Source organism: Ischnura elegans, chromosome 8 (assembly GCF_921293095.1).
Source record: "Ischnura elegans chromosome 8, ioIscEleg1.1, whole genome shotgun sequence".
Taxonomy (NCBI): domain Eukaryota; kingdom Metazoa; phylum Arthropoda; class Insecta; order Odonata; family Coenagrionidae; genus Ischnura; species Ischnura elegans.
Window position 1 is genome coordinate 29,529,212 of NC_060253.1, and position 12,640 is coordinate 29,541,851.

Here is a 12,640-nt window from a genome sequence, read left to right on the forward strand (position 1 = left end):
TATCGCAAACCACGTCATAAAATAATAAAAAAACTTTCACCGAGGTATGCAAACATATATTTTTAAATAATTTTGGGGCTATTGATTATATCTGAAATATATGCAAGTTCCCTATTGTGGACCTGGCCAGCAATAATATGGTCATTCGGCGTTGATGGAAGAAGTCGCTAAGAGAGCCAGGATGGTAAATGCTGAAAACATAAATGGTTAAAGAACTATTCGGGGGATATTACGGTGAGGCAGGTTTCACAATGAACGCCGAACTGTGAAGGCCCCCACGCCAAGTCAATGTTCGCCACGGGCCAGATCGAGGAAGAAATTGAGCGGCAAGTCCAAGATATCTTATAAACTTGGTTGTTGTGATAATTAATTATGTATAATATTATTTAATTATTAGTGGTTTAAGCTTGAGCTAGCGAGAAGTGGAGATAGAAAATGGCTATTCGAAATTAATAAGGCATGTGGTGAGTGAACTGTCCGGTCGAAGCATTCCGTCGGTTACTTCTGTTCATTTTGTAATTTATTTTGATTTATTTGTTATTTAGATCAATTATTAGTTATTTGAACTTGATATTGCGTGAAATTGAGATAGAATATGACTTCTTAGGTTAGGGTACGTGAACTTCTAGTCAAAGTATTCCGTTTGTTGCTTTGTGGCGGCCAACCTTTCTCCATGAAGATTGTATTCTCTGTTAAATGATGATATATTCCTCTAATCTTCAACTTAAGTTTAATCAATTATTGATGTTCGGTTGTATTTTACTTATGTAATTTTCTTAAGGTCAGGTTGACACGCATTGCATTTATGCTTAAGGCTTGTTGTTGACGAGATTGGTTCAAGTGTAGGACTGCTTTTGAGACTGTCATACAATGTCATGAGTGCAATTGATAAATCGTAGAAAGGACACTCCACTTAAGTCCTTTTTACCCCTACATAAACCCGTACGAGTCTAAATGTATGAACGCGAGAAAGAACACGAAATGTACCGTACGGTTGCGTTGTTGCACGTTAAATGGTTACACGTGTAACCACTCAACTTGTGCAAATGCATGATCGGCAAATTGAACCTATTTTAGCTTGGTTCAAACATTCGTATATGTTCCGTTTCGGTCCACAAAAATAATTCACGCAAACAGGCATTAACTTGTACGTGCATCGTTTAAACGCAGGCTTTTAGGTGAGTTAAGTTAATTAGGCTTGTTTTTGGTTTCATTGAAATTTCTCTAATAAGGTATTTAATCAGTCTTATCTTCTTTCATTTGTATCATATGATCTGCTCTTTATGGTTTAAGTTTATCACCTTGTTGTTAGATGATTTGCAAACCAGTGAGTAAAATCTTCAGGACAAGCATCGGTCTGTTATGGTGTTCGATCATGGTATCCAATGAAGATCTAATATTAAATAGGTTTCTTGTGGTGTACCCCATGGTCATATTCTTTTTGTCATATATATTACTGACCTCTCTAACAAGCTAAGTAAAGTACAAGGGGCTATAACAATCCCTAATTCAGACGATCTAATATCCGAGCAGACGATACTAGTAAAACAAACGACTAACAAATGCTACAATCGCTCCAGCCGTGATCCAGTAGGGTAGCACTGGGAGCGATAGGAGCGAAAGTGGACCACGAATCTGTAGCGTTTGAAGCGGGAGCACTTGGGAGCATTGGGAGCGTGTACTGTACTACGCCCCCAATGTTTTGCTTTGTAGTCTTTGCAAACGCAAGGAATGGCATTGAAGATTTGTGAATTTGATAGATCACATCATTATGAATGTAAATTTCGGTTTGCACCCCTAATAGGGTGGTTTCCTATCATTTTTCTGTTGCCTAAATTGAAAGATTATTACTCCTGGAGTACGTATTTCACGCTTTTAGATTTTTCAATAACGATATCTGTTTTTCGCGATTAAATGAAAAGCAAACATTTTTAAGCGAAAACGCGACGGCTAAGTATGTATGCTGGGAAAACGCCGTGTGACGTCATTCTGGTTTCCGCTGTCGCCGTGTGAGGTGTCCTTGGGGCGAGGTTTTGAGCGCTGATACGATGCAGGCTGCTGGCAGGTAGCAGAGTACCCTGATAGCAGATAGCGCTTGGCTTAAATAAGGATTATTAATACCCTATCAAACGAAGAAAACTTTCCGACCTTAGGCTGTTTTAATATGTGATTATTAAGACATGTTTCCCTGAGGTCTGTGCCTCATGCATGCATTGGTAATCTCAGACGATGTAAAACTCCTATCTGCTCATATAGAAATAAGGGCCCTGTGACGTCATGTGGAGTGGCATCGCATGGGCGCCAATCTGGACTTTTTCAAATGCGGTTAAAATTGATCATTACCATTCGTTTAAACTGGGATTTCTAAAACCAAATAATTTGTATATTATAAATACACTAATGGTGCGTAACGAATCGCGATCAATGCCTTTCGTTTTCTTTGATGAAAGAAACTATTATACCTAATTTCCCCGTAAAACTCGTATCAATTTGTCCGTCAGCAACGCGCCCTGTCGTTGTGAAATGCGTGCTTCATCATCGCCACTGAGGGGATGATGAAGAAGCTATTGATACAGTGCGACGTTGGCTCCGACATCGACCTGTGGAATGGTACCGTGCAGGCATGCAGGCCCTCCCTTCAAGGTGGTGTCAAGCCGTAGCATTAACACGTTTCGTGCTCATGACGTAACAATTACGTCATGGCAGCCACTATACTCTGTTCATTTTATCTCTGCCGGGGAATTATGACGCAAGCGTATTATTCAAAATAGGGAACAATACATCCGTGAATAATATCGTTAACGCGCCTAATATTTACTTTTGTTTAATGAAACTTATAAAATCATATAAATTAGTATTATTTCCAGGCCAATAAATTAATTTTGGCTGTATCATGCTGCTGCGTAGAGTTTGTTTTTACAAAATAACAAGGTTTAATTGAGTTTTCTTCATACTGATGATGGGTGAAAAAACAGCGGAAATGAAGACGTGTATTGCGGGAAAGTATCTCCAATTTGATACGAATACTAACAACATTGTAATTTCAAATTTATAAAAAGGAGGTATTGTTACATAAAGGAACAAAAAATGGTCCCAGCATCAAATCTCATGAGTTAGCTTTGTTGAAAAAAAAATATGAAAAATATTACATTTCCTTCAAAATTCCAGTAACGCCTTTAAAATATGGTGAGGAAGGAATGTGTTAACACTAGAACCGCGGACGGGACTTTTTTGTCCCATCGCCCTTTGCGAATGTTTGCCATTCATGTATTAGTGGTTTGATCCCTTTGAAATTTTCTGACTTGTACTCATTTTTTATGCTCTTTTGAATGGTCATTTTGAAAATATTGTGCAATGTTTTGTTTGCGAGAAAAACGACGATTTACCTAGAACCGCGGGATTTTTGTCCCATATGGGGAGAACATTCAATTTCAGTTTTTTTTTGTACACTTATTTTGTATATAGCATAATAACAGTTTATTACGAAGGGGATCGATGCAAAGATACCGTTATTCTGCCAGTTAGAAGCGCAGAAGGGAATAATCTGTGCACTGCGCCGGCCGCCTACTCGCGCAGCGCCGGCCGCGTCTCCTCTGCCCGGCGCGTCTGCCGGTCTGAGCTTGCAACCAACACGTCAAAATAAGTTTACTGTATTCCTAGTGATACTTAATAAAACGTTTTAAACATTACCTAAACACGTGTTTTGTTCACACAAACCACAAAAAACGTCAATTATACTTAAACATGACAGGATCAACGTATTTAGTCAATGGGACAAAAAAGTCCCATGCCGCGGTTTTGGTGGGGTTGGAAAGTTTAGCGGTTCTAGTTGTAGGCCGTCGTCCACGGCACCGCGCCGTGAAATTCAGGCAGCTTTCAGACGAGACGACTTTCCGCCGGTCGCCGTTCACGACGCGGCGCGCCGTGAAATACAGAGAACAGTACGGCAAGCAATCGGCACGACCATCAGCTACATTTATTCACTAGTTCTTGAGTCGTTATCATGGATAGGTGCGAATTTTAAAATAATAATTTAAATTAAATTTAAATTATTATTTCAAATGTCTATTTATGCTGCTGATATATAAACTTTAGTTTAGGGAACCTCGATACAAATATGAAATCTGTAACTAGCCAATGAGTGACTCATTTGATAGGTTATTATCAAAAAGGAAGAAAAAAACAAAATACAAAGAATTTTTTACAAAATACACAAAATATTGATAAAGTTGAAACCTTTCGCTGCATCCCAAAACACTACCACTTCTCTCACAGAATAAGTTGACTGGTTTGACGGCGTACAATTAAGTGATGCTGGAGAATGACTTGATCCTGCTAGAGGAGAAGAAACTGCTCGCGACTACTGTATCATCTGCAGAATGTTCAATACCTCGATTTGGAAGTTAACTGTTTCCGCATCCATGAGGTCATGCAGGCTTGGTAGAGTTCCTTTAAAGAAGTTAAAATGACTATCCTCAGGTTCCACTTTCATGCTCATGCAGGATTATAAAAAAAAGGTCGCCGAGTTACCTCGAGATATTTACACCACATATACAAGAAAACCTATAGAGAATGATACCGAAAGGAGAATAGCGACCACCCGCGACGCCGAAATTAAGATCGATTTTTCGAACGTGCGGCACAGTTCGGAGCTTTCTGCTGGCCACGGGGAATGCCGTGCTCGACGGACGTTGGAAAGTGAATTTTTTAGCAAGGGAAATACGTATAAGATATAATGTATTTAGTGTCACATTTAATTTACATTTCATATAACCCAATTTCTTCGCTGTCTTGCGATATTTATCGTCGATACGATACAAATTGGAGGACTCTGTTTTTCGTCGAAATTTTGTGTTTATTTGGGATTGCAATAAAAGGATCACCGTGTTACCTCAAGATATTTTCGTTAAATGACATCAAACGTTTTAGTGTGTCCCTCCAAAGAAATCAGCTGCGACCATTAGAATCAAGCAAAATAAAAATCGATGTTTTTGCCGCGCGCGCAGTCCACGGCAGCTCCCCGATGGTATGGAATGCCGTGACTCGGCGTAATTTACAATTGATATGCACATATAGTCATATAGACTATTTTTACCTATATCGTTAGTCTTATTACTTAATAGAATACACATAATTTAGCCTTTTTTCTCCATTTCTCCATTTAAATAAATGATTAGTTCTAGATAGGTTGATAGCTGTTGGACATATCTCACACGCACATGACTTGGATTCGGTAGAAAAGCGTCAGCGTCCACTACAATCTCTCCCATCTCGTTCAAAAATAGAATTTAAAATATGGGAACGATGAAATATTATTCATGTCCGTATTTCTTCGCTGAACAGTCCAATACACCACAGTGTATTTCACGCCGTGGACGTCGTGCGCCGGGCCGGATTGAAATGGGAGCCGTGGATACCACGGCGGCCGTCTACGGCGCCTTGCCGTCCACGGCGCGATTCGGCTCGTCTGAAGACATCCATAGCTACCTATGGTCATTTAAAGGCATTGCGCCGTGCCGTGGACGGCGGCCGGCGAAAAGCCGTCCCGTCTGAAAGGGGCCTTAAGAGGAGATTACGTTGAAATATTGTGCTGTGTCACAATAAGATTTGTGAATAACATGATATACTTCCTTATTGAACTACCCTCGTATTTTACCATTTTCTTAATTACATCTTCCAAATTCGGCGTCTGTTCTTCTTCATTATGACGGAATTCACAACTCGCACTGTGATCAAATGTCAATTCTGAATCTTTTAAACATACATCTCGTCTAATTGGAAGCTATGGAATTACAAATACAAGATTCATGCAATACTTATCGGAATTCCATATTTATATTTTTTTATCGTGGTCTGTAAACAAAAACTCTGGTATGTTTTTTTTGAGAGATAACACTCGTGTGCTTTCCGAGCAAAAAAAAAAAAAACAGGATAAACAGCTTTGAATGGTTTTATTGATTATCACATCACCACTCCTTATATTTAAATATTATCATGCTGGTTCTCTGGTGCAAGTTTATATACATTGATACAATGTTATTATTAGATTTCATATAAAAGGAAAATACAATTAAAAGCACAGTGGGATTGAACTTTTCTCCAGAGTAACCATCATGTGTGGAAAACAAGGAAAGTAACGTTTCATAGACAAATATCATAGCACCGAGTTCATGATCGATCAGATTTCAATGGTTGCAAGTTATATTTATGTTTGTTATATATATATATTATTAAATACAAATAAATAAAACGGGTAAAAATATTGCGTAGAAGTCTCGGACTTGGTTCCCGGCCCCGGTGTGTTTTATCCTTCAGAGGACCCACCTAGGAGTTCTGATCTCTCCGTTTTGTATGTGTGTGTGATATATTTAAATAAAAATTTCTTAAACTTTGCACGTAACTTGATTATTTTCTTTACGATGAAATTGTTGGCACCTCAAATATCTTTTGCGCCCCCTCCCTGAGTGTTTTCTGTAACCACTACTGGGAATGGTTCACCATTAACCATATGTGGGGGTCATTTATAAAAAAATAATAGCAGCAGTTTTTGTGAAGCAGTAAAAAGGGTACTAGGCAATACTGTATCTTCCCTCGAACGTAATTGTCAAGAAATGATCAACTTGTAGTGCGACCACGTGAGAGGCAATTATCATGGGAACTATACTCCGTTCATTTTATCTCTGCGTGTGTGCTGGTGTGTCCAAAGCAAATGGAGATGAGGGGAGAGAAAGTTTCTCGACATGAGAATTTGCTTTTGCCAATGGTAAGCAAACGGTAGGCGTGGTCTCAGTGAGAAGACCTCCGCCGAGTGAACATCGTGAATCTGCTCGTGTAGTAGTGTTGCCAAACCTCACGCGTTCTTCTTGTATGTGACTAAGTATGCCTTCCACCAACGGTGTCTCATTCAGCGTGGTAGCTAACAATGTCATAGGCTTCCGTGAAAGGATTATTCCCAATGCCTTCCATATGAGTAGGTATATTATCTAGTCGCTGGGGCCAAAATACCTGTGGCCACCTATCACTCGCACTTTTCCACTAACAAAGTGGGGTGGCTATCTACAAGTACATTTAAAACGCTATGTTCGCTCCTCCTCTCTCTCTCTCGCTACTACCCCTCCCCTATCAGCGAAGCCATCCGAGAGTGTCCGGGGTCTCACGAAAGCTCACCCGCAGACATAAAGTGAATAGACTATGATCATTCAACGTCAAGAGAAAATTCATAAGTATGCAGCCGTTTTGTACATGGAAACTCCTTCCAGGTGTCCTCACTATGTAAATTGGAACGTGTCCAAATATAGTTGATAAAAAGAAGTGTTCAACGGAAGATCTGGCAGCGACTGGATCATTTTTTTCCATCGGTGGCAGGTAATCCAGGAATCACTTAAGACCGCTGAGGAAGCTCTACATCGTGGGTCTGGTCTAGCTAATCCTCCATGGGCCGGCACTTGCAGTCTTCCAAGATCGGCCATTGCAATTTTTCCTCTCTGATACTATTACCTCCGTCTTTAACTTTGTACGTCCGATTCACCATAACGGTTCCGTAGGGCCTGAGGATGTGATTTGGGTTCGAACAGCAACCGAGATACTCAGGGCACCTGAAACGAGACGATACAGAAACTTGAGTATTTTTAACACGCGCCGGAGCGGTCATGAAATAGCCTCCTCTTCCACTACAATGATTAAAAATTGCTGATATTTCGTGACTTATACTTGAAAATTTGTCCTCCAACCTAAAGCAAAAAAATTTGTTTCTTCGAGACGGATTTTGTAGATCTTATATACGATATTTTGGAATACATTGAGGATAAATATATAGTTTTATCAATGCATACTCTTTTCATTAGGCGGGACTTAGAAACGAAAGACGTTATATCCGTGTTGACGTTACAGCCAAGGCCTTAATAACCAAGTTGCAATGTCGGTATATTTGCTGCCAGTGGTCTTGTTGTAGAAATTGAGGAGCGTTGGGTGGTCTTGTTACCAGGGGTGGTCTGGGATGATTAGGGGCCCTCGGCTGGGGCTCATGATGGGGACCTTTTTACCGGGGGACTCTGAGCTCCTCCCCAGGAAAGTTTTAGGAAATCGCACGCCCATAAATGGATTTTGACGCTATTCTGGCTTTTAAAAACTAGATAAAAGAAAATAAAACAATCTTGCGGTCGTATTATATATTTTTATACGTCATTAGCACTTCCAAACACACGGTTTACTTCATATTTAAAACAAAATTCTTGAGTAAATCCCAGTAGGACTAGTTCAATCCCTTTGACTTACTTACTATCTTTACCATTCACCTAGAGCTTTCCACTTCAACGTCGATTATTTCATTTTAAATTATTATTTTTTCTTACCATTCTGTTTTTCATGTTTTAATTTGATCATTTTCACTTCAAATCGCTGCTGTGAATATCATAGATATTTTTGTGTTTTTTATCTTTTTGATATTTTTCTTTCATACATGAAAATATTTTAGAGCAGTGAGGAAGAGGAAATTTTAAATTTTTCTTAATGTTTCTTCACCGTGCTGAAAACTATAACGACGTAAGATATACGATAATGAACGAGGTTCTCGAGCATGTTTAATAAATAATAATAATAATTGGTTGTTAAAAGTTCTGACTACTAAAAAAAATCCACGGCACCATCATTAAATTTTTAGAAGCAGCTATGGCAAAGTGGAAAATAGTCCTAATGGTCAATATATCGGGTAAAGGCTTTGCAACACCAAACATTGACATAAAACGGGGTTTATTCCATGGAGTCTCATTGAGTTCATTCTGGTTTTGCCTGTCATTGAACCCATTATCAGATTCCGTCAATAGCTCTAAATATGGATATAAAATAAAAAATAGTACAAACACCAGTTTTACTTTGTCTCACCTTCTATATGAGGACGATATTAAAATCTTTGACTCAAATGAAATACAGCTCAAGTACCTTATGGATGTCACAAGCAGGTTCTCCACTGATATAAACATGTGATTCGGATTGGATAAATGCAGATTGCTTCACATAGAAAAAGGAAAAATCAAGCATAGTATTTTCAAAATTACGAACGATGAGTCAATAATATCTATGGAAGCAAATGAAAACTACAAATACCTTGGATTCCTGCAAGCAAAATCAATACAGCATAGATAGATCAAGAAGGAATTACCGACTGAATTCAATAAAAGACTAAGATCCATTCTTAAAACAGAATTAAATGCATGAAATACAATCAAAGCCATCAATACTTTTGCGGTACCTGTGTTGACGTATACCTTTGGAGTATTTAACTGGACCAAAACCGAAATAGCAGGCATAGAAAGATCAATACGTATATCATTCACAAAATTTAATTTACATCACCAAAAGGCTGCAATAGAGATACTAACGCTACCCCCTCATATGGGAGGTAGGGGTTAATTGATATACAGCAGCTCCTCAAAAATCAAATTCATGGACTAAAACATTTCTTTTACAATAAATCGAACAGTTCGATGCTGCAAAAATCAATAGTATATGGCGACATTAAATTAACACCATTAAATCTAAAAAATGGCACGACCCCTGGAACAACCAACACAAGAACCGTTCTATTAAATAGAAAGGTAGAACTATGGGCCCAGAAGGAATTACATGGAAGACACATCAGTGACCTCAATCAACCATATTTTGATAAAATCTCATCAAACAAATGGTTGTCATCGGGTGAACTTTATAGAGAAACCGAAGGGTTCATGCTTGCAATACAAGACCAGGTTGTCCGCACTAAAAATGATGCTAAGTACATCCTGGGTGATAAAAGCATAACCGATGACAAATGTAGAAGATGTTTTCAAGTGCCAGAAACAATCCAACACATTAAATATGGCTGTAAGATGTTAGCTAATACAGAATATTTAAGTAGACATAATCAAGTTGCAAAAATTATCCACCTAAAACTGACCTACCAACACAAGTTAATAGATACTGTAACACCTAATTTTGAGTGGTTTGTTTTGGTTGTTGGTGTGACGAAATAAAAGCAATAATAAGCAGCAGAGGTAATTGTTGGGATTGTTGACGGCGCGGGAGGAAGTAAAATGTGGAGTCGGATTGTGATAGTTATGGCGGACGGGTGTTCCCTTGCTCCCGAGTTTGTATTATTTAAAGTGAAATAAAATGTTTGTAAGTGACGTGTGAAAATAAAAGAAATTAATTTAAACGTTACATTTTGGCGCCGCAACGTGTAGGGCACGACTTCTCGAGAGGATCGAGACCACGGAACGCCTGAGGAACGAGTCGCGTCGTAGAGACCGGGAATTCAAGATGGCGGGAGTGAAAAAATTTTACGAACTGAAAAAGGTGGATTTACAAAGTTTGTTGAGGGATCGGGGATCGACGACCCAAGGGGCGAAATTTGAGCTGCAGGAGCGTTTAAAACCGCTTTTGATAAAAGAAGGGGTAGATATAGAGACACATGAGTTTGAGATGGAGACGCAGGACCAAGGATACAGTGACCTACGGGTGCTACTAAGACAGATGCTAGAAGAACAGAAGAGTCGAAATAGAAAATGGGAAGAAGAACGGGAGAGTCGAGAAAGAAAATGGGAAGCAGAATTGGAGAGGCGAGATAGTAAACAAGAAGAAAGAGACAAAAAGTTGGAGGAGACAATGAAAAGCATCAACGAAGGGCTAGCGGCGTTTCGGCGAGAATGTGAGGGGAGAAAGGAAAAACAAGCGGAGGAAGTGCCCGGGAAGATGGCGGACGAGATTGGACAAGAATCCACCACAAAGGCAGCTGGGCTAGATGAGGAAGCAGTCCAACGCATCGTGCGTGAGAAAGACACGAGACCCGGCGTCACAATGACATCCGCGGTACAGTTGAAGGTACCGACGTTTGATGGGAGGAATACATTGGGACCCCGTGAGGAGAGTGCGTGGAGGACATCGGGAGGCGCGTTCCAGCACAACCAGCAGCACGGATGGGACTCGAGGAAGTCGCAGCAGCAGGAGTGGCAAGCGTCGAGCCAGCAGAGAGAGGGACGACGAGACAAAAACTTTCGCGGCGATGGATACTTTCACTGGCCGGGCGAGAGATCAGCTGATCAGCGACCTGCACTAAACAATGTAGCGGAGGCGCGCCAACCGGAGCGACAGCACCTTGTCAATTCCATGATGGCGGAAGGAAGCAGTCACATAACCGAGCTTGGATCGGCGGGAGAAGGTGACTCTGACAATGAGAGGATCGCGAGAATATTTAGGATACGTGAAGGTAACGTAAGAAGGGACGAAGGTCGGGTGGAGAGAAGAAGGAGGAAGGAGAAAAGGAGGAGAGTAGAATTTAAAATGGGGCAATTAGATAGGTGGTGAGAGTGGTTACACCCTGGAGAGACGGTGGAAGGGTGATGTGACAGGAGAAAAGTGAGGGTAAATACATGTGTAATAATTTGATATGGATGATTGCAGGAGTGTTTGTTGATTGTTTATTAAGTGCATGGTTGGTATTTATATGCTTGGAATGAATGATGACAGTGATGAATGAATGAGTAAAGTGAACGGAGAAGGGGAGTGATAAGTAAGAGAAGTGTGACAGATGGAATAATGAAATGCCGGTGTGTGAAGTGGAGTGAACTGTGTTTGTGTGATGGAAAGGGGGAAGTTCAAGACTGAAGGCGTTGGGGCCACGCCCGCAACCCATAATACTTTGTTTTTGAAGGCTTTGAAAAAGAAAATTGCATGTCATTCCATTTTCTTTTCCAATGGGGAAAATGTAACACCTAATTTTGAGTGGTTTGTTTTGGTTGTTGGTGTGACGAAATAAAAGCAATAATAAGCAGCAGAGGTAATTGTTGGGATTGTTGACGGCGCGGGAGGAAGTAAAATGTGGAGTCGGATTGTGATAGTTATGGCGGACGGGTGTTCCCTTGCTCCCGAGTTTGTATTATTTAAAGTGAAATAAAATGTTTGTAAGTGACGTGTGAAAATAAAAGAAATTAATTTAAACGTTACAATACCAAGACCCCATACTATGAATACTACCCCGAAACAGTGCTTGAAAACAGCGCAAATTTGACTATAATTTGCCAATCCACACAGATAAAACTATAGTTAATAATAGACTAGATATAATGTTGATTGACAAGAAATATAGAACTTGTTACATAGCTGATATTGCTGTGCCACCGTCTAATAACATCGAAAAGACAATAGCCGGAAAAATAAATAAGTACCAAGAATGGGCAATAGAAATAAAAAGAATATGTAATATGGAACAGGTTTATATATCTCCAATTGTCACCTCAGCTACCGGTATCATCCCAGATCATACACAAAACATTTTCAAAATACTCAACCTCCATCCAAATACATACATCAAATTGCAAAAGGCTGTAATAATTTCAACCTGTCATATCACGAGAAAATTTCTCAACACGATTCAACAGCAAAGAGTTACCTTGGTGAGAACCCGTGCTCTTCACACTGACACAACTAAGTAAAAACTGAAGAAACTTTAAAGGAAAAAATAATAATAACAGGAAATAAAAGTAATGACAGGAATTCTCGTTTGGTTCCATGGATGAAACGTATTTCTTACGGCTTTTCTCGCAATAATTCTAATGTATTTCGAACCCATTAGGTCAGGGGTCCCCAAACTGGGGGGCGCGCCCCCCTG

At 39.8% G+C, this 12,640-nt stretch overlaps 1 long non-coding RNA gene across 1 annotated transcript in view; it reads right to left on the reverse strand.

The window, feature by feature from the left end:
• Window positions 1-5,932: 5,932 nt before the first annotated feature.
• Window positions 5,933-12,640, reverse strand: part of LOC124163237 — a 62,687-nt gene continuing 55,979 nt past the window's right edge. The window contains exon 2 of the long non-coding RNA XR_006865738.1: window positions 5,933-7,595. This is a non-coding gene — a long non-coding RNA (uncharacterized LOC124163237). The remainder of the gene's footprint in view (window positions 7,596-12,640) is intronic.